Source organism: Odontesthes bonariensis, chromosome 6 (genome assembly GCF_027942865.1).
Source record: "Odontesthes bonariensis isolate fOdoBon6 chromosome 6, fOdoBon6.hap1, whole genome shotgun sequence".
Lineage (NCBI taxonomy): Eukaryota > Metazoa > Chordata > Actinopteri > Atheriniformes > Atherinopsidae > Odontesthes > Odontesthes bonariensis.
In genome coordinates, this window is record NC_134511.1 from 5,219,374 (window position 1) to 5,231,630 (window position 12,257).

Sequence of the window (12,257 nt, forward strand, 5' to 3'; positions counted from 1 at the left end):
CAAGTTGTTGTTACACCCACAGGTGTCAACTCATTTGAAACTGTGGCTGAGGCACGTCCTTCAACCGCAAACCCAGAAAGCTAAAGCTAAAACATATCCTAAATCAGGGCCAGATTTTAAAACCGAGACCTTAAAGCTGGGCCGGACATTTTCAGCGGTCAGTAAGGAGGAGGTAATGACAAATTTCAAACCAACACAAATATAATGAAATAACATGTTATTTTTATTCATCATTTCCACTCTTCGTATTTTTGTAAAACACATTTCAAAACTTTTAAATGAACTGAGGTAGTCGCAATGCCTGAAATAACCCAGGCATTAAAACAAAAAGTGCACATCCATGGTGATGAAATAGTTAATAAATGAAATAAACACATCTGATAAGAACATCAAAAAGTGCATTAAAAACTTCTCTAAATAAATAGAACCTGAGGTAACAGCAATGCTATTTTTTTACTTCAAAATACTAAAAAGAATATTTTGGTCACAAAATGTTGTCTCCCTTCTGAAATGAAATCAAAGTAACATTCTGGTCATATCTTTTTTTACATTTTTTTAATCTTTTTTAAAAAATTTTTAATTTATTTATTTATTAAATTTTTTAATTTAATTAAATCAAATTTTTTATTTAGTCATTTATTATTATTATTATTATTATTATTATTATTATTAGTTAGTAGTAGTATTTTTATTAGAATTGAGGTGCTAACGTGGTTCGATCAGTAACTTTCAAAACAACGCACTGCCTTGTGGGTTGGTTGTGTGTTGCTAGGCTACGTGGAGTGTTGCATCCACTTTCTGATCTACTGTAGGAATTTTGAGCTAATTTTCGCAAACTGTTTTTTTTTAATGGTTTTTCTCTGCTTTTTTTGGCTGAACCACAAGTTGGGACACTCGGGTATTGCTTCTGGGCCACACGTGGCCCGCGGGCCACCATTTGAATAGCCCTGTCCTAAAAACTGAAAAAATGCAACTCAATGGTTGCTCTTTTCCTTCCAAAGTAAAAGACTGAAAAATCCCACTAAAACTAAAGTAAAAAGTAGATGCTCGGTTAGCAAAGCCCAGCTTCCACTCCTGCCAGTGATTAGTCCTGCTCAACCGCTATGTGAGCGTGCTAACTTAAGTCCAGAATGGCTGACCCTACGCTTTGTAAGGCTCAGAATGACTCATGTGATCTCGCTTAGGTTTGAAAAGCTGTGTTCAAGTGTGCAGAAAGAATCTGAAAAGGAGAAAACTTGGAAAACTTGGACTAGTCTCGAGCATAAGAAATAATCTGGAGGCGTTCTAGACGGTTTGAGACCCCTCAGCTGTGGCGTGGCATATGTGGCTGCTGAAGTCTTCCATAGGACCACTTACTCATGCTTAGAGCTGTGCGGGAATCATGACTATAAAACTGTGCAAATTAACTTCTGCATACAGCGAATGTGCTCTTGAATAATGAGGAAGGCAACATAAAACAGGTTTAAATCACAAAGCAGAAATCCTCAAAGGTTGGAGGCAGTCTCCCGAGAACGTGGAAAACCATTTCCTACATGAGTGATGCTGTTAGTACATGGCAGAACAAAATGTAGTCATTACAAACAATGCAGAGTGTTTTATTTATGAGACGGCTCCAGCAGCTGGAAAGCACTTCATTACTTCTAACCGGATTGAAAGAATCTATTTTTTCCTTTCCTTTCATCGAAATATGCTCCAACGAAAACTGATATAAAAGTTGTTTATTACATATATTTTGTATGATCGAGCCAGAATGAGACCTTTAACAGCATCAAAATAATGTGGAGGAAAAGTACCAACTCTTCTTTAAATATGTTTTTTGTGGTTTTCCAAAACTTCCTGCAATATTGACACTTAATGGGTTCAATTCCCTGCGTAGCAAAGAGACTGAACCCATGAAATCCATAAGATAGCACCATTTAAAGAGGAGCTGTGAGACCAAACAGCGTGCTAACACTTAGCTTGAGGAGCTTTCTTTGCTCAAGCTGGCAAAATGTCTATTAAAAGTCCTGTTAACAGAAGTCGCGGCATGCGTGACAGCGGATCTGCACACGCTCACACACTGCTGGCTTTGCTTTATAACAGCATGTATTTACCACATTACAGCACTCATCTCATGATGCTAATGTTTTCTGACCCACTCATTTTGACCCATTTCTGAAGATTCAAAGTTAATTTTGTACTCTAAAAACACACCAGCTGAGATGATAATCTGAAAACAAATCAACAATCTGATAAAGAGGGATGGCTCTGTGTTGGGGACTGATACGATGGCCCTAAAGGAGAAAGCTGTACCCCCCCCCCCCCCTTCATAGGCCTTTCAAGCCGAAGTTTCACATGCCTCCGTGTCAGGGTATCGTTCATTTGACTTTCCTGTGACTTACTGCCACAGGGGCAGTAAGGGTGGGGGTATCTCTGCCACCAACTCCAGCCTGACAGAGTTCTAGCTTTTGTTTTCTAGTTAATTAGGGACCGAGCAGTGAAACTGCAAGACTGCGTAAGACGCAGACTGGAGTTATTCTGTAGGTTATTCTCTGGGTAATAAGAAATCAGAGCCAGCACCAAACATGGCAACATGTTATATTTTGTTATAAGAATCCTCAATTAGAGGATTTAACCGATAATGGTTCTAAACACGTCGTGTCTCAAAGAATAATACAGAATAAAACATTTTGTTTTTGTTTTTTTTTAAATAAAACACCACATTAGCTGCGGTTCATTTGAATAATTTTGTCCAGCTTCGTTGCTTTTACTTCAGCTGAGCAGCTCATGGGGTGGTCTGTGGCGTAGTGGGTTGAGCAGGCGCCTGCATGTTGTTCCCCCTCTCTCTGTCCCCTGCTTCCTGTCTCTCTCTACACTGTTCTATCTAATAAAGGCATAAAAAGCCCCAAAAAATAATAATAAAAAAACAAAACTGAGCAGCTCATTGGGATAAAAAAGAAACAAAACTGATCCCACCGATTCTGCTGGCAAATAAAGTGTAATAAATCATCGAAAATGTTAGAATGAGTTCTGCTCTGGTTGCCTGTTAATAGATGACAACCACTCGTTCAGCCACATTCACGTCAGCTGCTGGGACTGCTGTGAATACCTTATGTAAATGTGTTTAGTATTTATGCTTTCTGCGTCCTCATAAGCACTGCTTAACACACTGCATTATGGTGTTGAATAATAACATGCTGTAGCCTGGAGTGTTGAGGACTCTATGGTGAGTCATGTGCATTTTAATGGCAGCTGAAACGGCGGGCGGGGGGGGTATTATAATGGCACGGCGCATTTGCAGGTATTACGCGACTTCAAATCTTCTCCCTCTTATCTCTTTAGCTCAAATTGCAGTGGTAAGTCATTATTTCCAAGCAAGAAACTTTAAAAATCTCCGTGGCCTTTCAGTGAAAGCTCAAAGCGTCCATCGGCGTTCCCTCTCCACTCTTTCCCTCCCTCACCGGGAGAGATAACCCTCTTTTACTGAGAAAAAAGGTCTTTTTCTTTGTGTCACACAAAGAGCAAACACAGAGTGCTTGTTAAAGTCGGGGGTTAGGTAAACACGGGTTTGAAATCCCGTGAGAGTTTGCACGGTTTCTGATGTGAGTCAGCATCAGTTGGTACCTCCCAAAGAGAACCTGGTTACCGAGGTTACGAGCAGGTGGATCCAACAAATGGAGCAACAAATTTTCTTGTCATTTGGCCGACAGATGATGAACAGACTGAAACATTTCAACGCGATTTCGATCCAAAATCCCACATTTTGGTTTCTTCTATGACTCCACACGCTGCATTCTGACTTGAATGGGTGTTTAAAATCTATTAAGAATTAAATCCATTACTCCTGAATGGCGCGGCCCTCGAGGCGGGCATCCTGCTGGACTTTCTTTCTTTTCATCGCCTGTGAAAAACGCAGATTTCTGAAGCATTCTTGATGCCAGGCTGCAGGAAGGACCTGCTGCTAACTCTGGGCAATGTGTCACATCTGTTTTGATGCGTTACCACGGCAACGGGAGAGCTGTTAAGCGTTGGGAGCAGCTGATTTGAGCTTTCCAAAAGCCCAAGTAATGCCTGTGATGAGACCCCCAAATCAAGATGAGTTGAAAAAAAATCGAGATCTATATATAACAAAAGCATTTCTTTAATAATAACAACTACTGCAGCAATATAATCTCCCAATAAACACGTTTTAGGGTCAAAAGCAGAAAAACTTTGCAGTTTTACAATGAAAGCTCAAAAACAGACTGAGCAACGATTAAAATGTTTAATCTAATTAATCACATGATTTCCCTGATTAATCACGATTAATCGCATTTGTACGCAAAATCCAAAAATGAATCCAAAAGTAGTGTATAGCTTTTAGCATTTAGCTTTATTTTAAATGTGCTGCCATATGAATGAAAGTTCCATAACATTTGTTGTGCAAACACACTTTTAACATCAGCATCTTTCTGTAGTTTTTATGTAGAAGCCTCGCTCCACTGTCTGTTTCCTTGAATGACTTGCTGCTATCAGTTGTGTGTTTTGCCTTTAAGTGATATTTTAGACTGGAACTACTACGCTGAGAAGACAATTCAACTTGGCAGTGTTTACAGATGACTTTGGTTCTGTCGACTCTGCCGTCTGGAAGAACTTTAAAATGAAAATGGCCGAGTAAAATTTCCGTACCCTTCTCCATGTTTGGTGGATCCGCCGATTACTTTCTCTTCCTGTTCCACAGCAGACAGCAGCAGACTTACAGAATAAAAGCCTGTGAGCAACAGACTTTTACAAAATAAAAGCCTGGACGGCGCTGTGCTGCGTGTTGTTCCCCCTCTCTCGGCCCCCATCTTCCTGTCTCTCTGAACTTTCCATTAAAGGCACAAAAGCCCTCAAATTTTTTTTTTGTTTTAATTAAAAAATAAATAAATTAATAAAAATTAAAAATAAAAACTGCGTTCATGCGCGACAAAATATTTATCGATGTTAAATTATTAATGCGTTAACGCGATAATAACGAGTTAACTCGCCCAGCCCTAATTTTAAAAATAGACTAAATACACTGGCAAAAAAGAAAAAAAGAGAAAGGAAAACAGGAAACAAGGGCGCCAAAATCATGAAGCGCAGAGTAGGGATCAACAGCACATACTCAGCACATACTGAAAATGGCCGAGTAAAAGTTCCGTACCCTTCTCCAAGTTTGGTGGATCCGCCGATTACTTTCTTTTCCGGTTCCACAGCAGACGGCAACAAACTTTTACAAAATAAAAGCCTGCATTAATGCGCAATAAAATATTTATCGGTGTTAAATAATTAACAAATTGACGCGATAATAACGAGTTAACTTGCCCAGCCCTAGTTTCTTCCTATTTTCCCCCCTTTTTTTCCCATTTTACTTCATCTTGCAACGCGACGTCTCCCCACATCCATCACATCGACTGTCAACATCTTCGCTCCGTGACCTTCTACATGTTTGGCACCTTTGATATAATCACAGATGCTTCTAACAGAGGAGTGCGCTGTGGTCCGAGGTGTTAGAGCCGAGTCTGAGGCTCACAGCTTCTGCCGTGACCTTTTCCTTTTCCACTTATCTCTCACTTCGAAACGGCTTGTAAAAGTAAATCAAAAATATATGGGCAGGCGTTATGATTCTATACTGTTAGTTACGCCATCTTCTAATCTTGGGTTGCAGCTCCTGACATGTCAGCTGCTCTAAACAGAACAACATACGAGGGATAAGTTGCGACCAGACCACACAACCATCAATCTAAAGACACTGAAGTCCCATAAAATTAATGGGTAGAGCAGGAACATAAGGGACAAAGCATCTGGAGCCCAGCCCAAACCTAAATCGTACTCTTGGAGCAGCTTGAGCGTCTTCCTGTCTTGGAAGAAAAGCTTTTTTTCAGGGAGTGCTTCTGTGATGGCCACACAGTCGGTAACCCCACACACCAACACTTTTTCATTCTGAGATTACACATACACGTTTATTGTAGCAAAAATATATGGGTTGTTTATGTTCATTTGATGATGTTGAAATACATTAGTTCTAATTGTAGCTTTTGTATGTTTAATTTAGTCAAAAACTTAATTTGTTGTGCTTTCTTTTGTTGGTGCTGCGGGAGAGTACCTTGGACTGGGCTGAAACAATGGGCTGTGTTCAAAACTACATACTGCAAACTCATCGATCAGACAGTATGCAGAACGTTTACCCACAATGCATTTCGCTCTTGCCCGAGCCGAAATCAGCCGGCCTGAAGCTGATTTCCCTTAAGCTCTAAACTCTGTAAACTTTAGCAACATTTGAAACATTTTCAGGTGAGAAAGTAGTCGTTTAGATCCCCAAAGTGTTGAAAACCTGACAAAATACCGGCTATTTACTATTTTGTTCCCACGAATTCGGCGCTACTAAAGCTAGCCGCAGTGAGCTAACGCACTTCCGGTTATTTTCACAAAATAAAATACCCGTTGGCTTTTATCATAGGGAAAGCCATTACGATACAATTGGTGCTTTTGTTTTGAAAACAGGAAGTGAACCTACCCTCGTTGTAGCTAGCTTGAAACTGCCGTTTTGACAGGAAATGACGATCGGCGACGTCACGTTACGTTGCATCTTGGGTAGTTTGAGTATGAGTAGTAACCTCATGATGCATACCCAACATTTCGGAGAATCTAGTATGCATCCGGGAACTTAAAAAAAAGTTAAAGTTAGTAGGAGTAGTGGGAGTAGTATGTGGTTTCGAACACAGCCATGGACTCTGGCTGGCACACTCCAATCCCAGATTGACTGGCTGATTGGGTGATACCATCTGGAGTTCCATGGGGAGAAGACTATGAAGTCTTCGTTCTAATTTTTGCATCAGTTCTCTTTGCTTTTGTGATTTGCTTATTTTATCATTTAAGTTAATTCTTAAGCTAACTTTGTTTACTTACTTTTGTTAGTTAAATTTGTGCAGATGTTTCCCTTCCCTCCTCAGTGTGTCAACATGGTCTGATCAGCCAGTATTTAAGTCCCCTTTGTTTGTTTTTGAGTTGTTAGTTTGAGGTTATGTTACGTTAAAACCTTGATTTTTGCCTTTGAGTTTAGTTTCTGCATTTGACCTCTTTTAAGGGCCCTGCAGCTATTGTTTGAAGTTTGTTATTTTTGGGGAATAAACCCATTTTTCTTGAAAATGATTTATGTGTCATCGTGCTTGACCGGCTCGGTCCCTCACAGCTTCATATAGAGGAAAAGAAAAGTGAGGCGTCCTTGCTCCTGACTGCACAGCGCGGGGTCTCACATGCACCAACATGCATGCAGGGTCCGGACCAGCTGCCACAACACAGCACACAGGAGAACGAACTTATGATATATCGTCACACAGCAGAGAGCTTTGATTTCTCTTAATGCTTGTGGGAAAAAAATATTAGTTTTTTACTACATCCTTTGATTAATGTGTCACAGAATCTATAAAAGTGAATCTGTGGATGATTTTTATATAGATTTTACAGGAAACCTGGCAGAGTTTATGACGCTGCCCTGTATATCCTGAAGGTGTTCCAGCTGTTGCAGGAACATCCTGATATCAGGGAGTCGCTCTGCTGCAAAACAAAAGTTGTTTACACCAAGTTTAATTTCTTCTTTACTGCACTTTTTTATTCAATATAATTATCTTTGAGCACAAACTCCCTTGACCTTGAGCTCGTGGGAACATTTGCATTGCACTGTACGTCCCGCGGGGACAAATTGAAAAAGCAATTTCTATAAAAAGGAACTGTGGATAAAAATCAGAGCTTCTAATAAATACAGAGACAGTTTTTCCACACCGGTGGTCTATAAAATGGTTATCATAGCGGCACAATAAAATTCCCAGAGTTTGCTCAATTACCACTGTGAATTGTGACAAATTGCTCCTCAGCTCAGTATGATATCACTTTGCTGGCTTTAAGGCCAGAAAAACATTGTTTTTTCCTCAGAAATGTACGACTTCACTTCAAAATTCATCAACATTTGGTTGGAAATGTGATGATCTTTGCTTGTTTCTAATGAAATGGGACTGATCTACGAAAGCTAATGATTAATAAATGAGAACTTTAGAAACTGCATCGTTGGCTGTCTGATGATGTAGTTAATTAGAATGATAGTGCACTTGAGTTAATGGGATTTTATCTCTTTTTATTGACAGCAATACACAATCTGAGCGCCCCAACCTGCACACTAAGGATTATTGGGCCAGCAGCCCATTGTTATGTTTTACCAAAAAAACGCCTAAATGTGCCCTTGAATACATGGAAATCACTGCATCTTGGATGTGGTTTGCATTTACACCCCAAAGGAATGATCCATGCACCAAGACAAGGGCTGTGTTCGAAACCGCATACTACATACTACATACTTGCATATGGCATACTTCCATACTTCCATACTTCCATACTGCATAACCACAATGCATTTCGCTCCTGCCCGAGCCGAAATCAGCCGGCCTGAAGCTGATTTCGCTTAAGCTCTAAACTCTGTAAACTTTAGCAACATTTGAAACATTTTCAGGCGAGAAAGTAGTCGTTTAGATCCCCAACGTGTTGAAAACCTGACAAAATACCGGCTATTTACAATTTTGTTCCCACGAATTCGGCGCTACTAAAGCTAGCCGTAGTGAGCAACGCACTTCCTGTTATTTTCACAAAATAAAATACCCGTTGCCTTTTATCACAGGGAAAGCCATTTCCATACAATTGGTGCTTTTGTTTTGAAAACAGGAAGTGAACCTACCATCGTTGTAGCTAGCTTGAAACTGCCGTTTTGACAGGAAATGACGATCGGCGACGTCAAGTTACGTAGCATCTTGGGTAGTTTGAGTATGAGTAGTAACCTCATGATGCATACCCAACATTTCAGAGAATCCAGTATGCATCCGGGAACTTCTCACTTATAACTTATAATCTAAATTCAAAGGTTATTCTCTCTCACTATTTTTTATTGATTTTTTCACATTTTCACACACGCCCCATATAACCAAAGCAATCAACAACAACAAGCGCCCTCTTTGGATACACATCTGCAGAGATACATCTTAAATGTTCAGGTGATAGTAGTTCAATGTAGACACTCTGTTGTCTCTTGGCATCCTGGCCTGGTCGTTCCTGTCCTTAGATAACCTCTTCCTCTTGAGACAAGTCCACCCCATCCACAAACGTCCAGAGGCGTCTCCATATGTTTTCGAATAACTCACTTTTATGCGTTCCAGGGGTTAAGGTTTCCAGCATTTGTATGTTTGATACCCGGCGCTGTCGTTTTCTTCCAGAGGAGGGCAATCAGTCTTTTAGCTAGCAGTAGACACATGTCAATCAGTAACTGTTCACACTTGGTGAACAAAGAATTTTTGGGATACACACCTAGTATAAAAAAACCCTGTTCTATAGTGTGCTTAATTGTTTTCCAAAATGTTTTAATTTTCCTGCATTCCCAGATACAGTGAAATAAAGTCCCTTTTTCTAATGAACATTTTGTGCATGTGTCTGGAATATTAGGATTATACCTATTTAAAGTGACTGGCGCAATATAGATTGGCATTAACCATTTGTACTGTAGTAGCCTTAAGTGTGAGTCAATCGTTTGTTTGTGAGCCTTTGAACAGACTGACTGCCAGGTCCCGTAGGTCCTTTTTCCAGGCTTCTAGTTTGAGTGTCGAGTCTTATGGAGAGTTTAAAAGTATGAAATTATAAAATTCTGAAATTGCACCTTTGCCTGAGCTATCTTTGCAGACCATTTCTTCTCGATGGGATTTTGGTGGCCTAGTTAAATCTTTATTTTTGTACTTAATGTAGCTTCTAACTTAGCTTCATATCAAACAGGTGTTGCAGAGGGCCAAGCAAAGCCGACTCTGGATTCCAACACCATCAGCTTCAGGAAGCTGTGTGTGTGTGTGTGTGTGTGTTTGTGTGTGCTCAGGGCTTTGTGAACGAGGTGTTTTTGCTTTATAAAGAAAATTCAAGTAATTATGTAGCTCCGGCTGAAAGACTTTGAACCAAAACTTGCAAAACTCCTGATGACAAAGAAACCATTGTGCTAGCTTAGATGGAGATTCATTATGCTGCATCTTGGTATGAATTAGGCTTGCGGAAGCTGTTGCAGCTCTTCTGAATTCTCTCCGGCAGAAATGATATTCAGAACAAAAGCAGCAGACAATGTAGACAAATGTGACCTAAATAAAATGCTCTTTTAAGAGCTGACAACCACCACAACAGCCGGGGGCAAACCTGCGTTCTTCATCATTCGGACCTGCGCTGCGTTTGCCAAATTCCATCATGCAAACCCGCCATGCTTCCATTAACTACACCGCCTAACTGAATACTAACTCACACTGGTCTTGTTATGATTTTGCTCATTGCTGCTAAAGAACAGAAGCAAATGGTTCAAGGTGACGACCGTTGGGGGGGGATGTTGTGCCTGGGATTAAGCTCCTGGGATTCGACCCAGACCAATAAAACATTTCTTGTCCAGGGAGGAGCAGGAAAAACACAGTGTGTCATGTTGCAAAGCTCCAGCAAGGAAGGAAAATACCAAGAGAAAGAGCTGCACTGCTTGGTAACACAACACTGTGGCGATTGTTTGTGTGTCGCTGGCCAATAGAGAGCCTCGGTCACCAGGGAAACGACCCCATGATTCTTCTGCTGATTGCTTCAAATCTAAATTCACAGTGTCCTGATCTATTAATCGATACTTCTCTGTTGTAATGCCTCCTCCACCCCCCTGCCAGTCCCCCTCAATGAGTGACAGCAGCCATGCTTCTTCCTGGCTATTACAAGCTGTAATTGTTTCTTTATTTTGCTCCTGCCAGACCGGGGGTGTTGCATTCGTATGTCACACACTGGAGGCACAGAAAGCAAGAGGTCGGATCAATTGGCTCGCCCACAAAGCACCAACAGTCTTTTATTGTTTCTGTTGTGTTTATGACGCTTTTATCCAGCGAAAACAGCGACCTTTCATGCATTAAGAGATGAGATGAGATGAGAGATATGAGATGAATCCTCCTTTCACTTTTTAATGGAAGTACATCCAGCATACGATGCCTGCCCACTGAGCATCTTTTGGCTGAAAACGGACCGAGATGTCGAGTCCAAATTTATGTTGAATTTGATGTGGAAGTGAACATTTTCTTTGATCCAACTTTCAAATTTAGCTGAGATTTCACATTGCACTATAAAACTATCATTTACATGCAAGATCTTCAGTTCATTAGTGCTCCTCACAGCCCAGTCAGCTACGCAGCCACGAGGGCCCTTATTACTGAATAATACTGAATAATGCCGACTCATTGATGTGTTCAACTGCAGCTTTCAAAGTGTTGGGAGGCCTATTGTTCTATAGGTATCTATTCACCTGTGCACGGGTCTTTAAGTGCTGGAAAGGCAGCAGATTGTCTCAAATGATAACGCCAAAGTCAACTTAGAGAAAGACAATTGGTGGTTTCTGACCTTATAACGTGCAAAGTAAATGAAAAATGAAAATTTTGTCATCTGCAGGAGCTTACTGGGGCCCTGCATGAGGACTGTGTGAAGCCCAGAATCTGTGCAGACTGAGCGTGCTGGCTAAGCATGTGCCTGGATCAATTTGCCTCAAGAACAACTATCTACAGCACCATCTGGTACATGGACACCACAACCAAGATGCCAACTTTAGATTGGTCTCAGTCTCTGGATTAGTTGTGGAAAAACAGTCAATTATGAACAAGTACTCATGGAACCAGAGCATAGATATCAATGCTCAGCACTGCAAGGTACAATGTTGGCATCACACTTGGATAATAGACTTTTGCACCAGCACTTCAGGTTTGTCTTTTAGTGGTGGGCAGCGCGGTTATACAGCAAAGAGGGGAAAACTGGAGTATGGGGATGGTTGATTGAATTTACCAATGCCTGGAAGTTGCTGTACTTGGATGAAATAGCTGAATCTCAGTGTCTTGGCAGTCTGAGATTAGCCGTCTCAAAGTAGCTTCTGGAGGTAAGGCACCAAAATGTTCTAATATGACTAAACTATTGAATTCTAGTAGGTATAATTCTGTTCTCCCATAATCTAGAGAGAGTAAAGAGAGAGTGTGGTGTATGGGACGTTAGCTCCGTCTTGTGAGGAATGCTATCTTATTAACTTAGTTTAAAACAATCGTTGCCTGGTTAGATTTTGTTTTATTTGGTTAAAACCAGTGAAATCCAGTGATAAAGAGCATTTATCAACGCAAACTAATTACAGTCATTCCAAATAGAATCAGCAATGTGTTTATTATATGAAGTCATGTGTAGTACATATGTTTTAACACTGAAAC

The 12,257-nt window shown here is 40.6% G+C and overlaps 1 protein-coding gene across 3 annotated transcripts in view; it reads right to left on the bottom strand.

Moving 5' to 3' along the window:
* LOC142381874 (netrin receptor UNC5D-like) overlaps positions 1-12,257 on the bottom strand; it is a 318,795-nt gene that overhangs the window by 40,150 nt on the left and 266,388 nt on the right. The window lies entirely within an intron of this gene.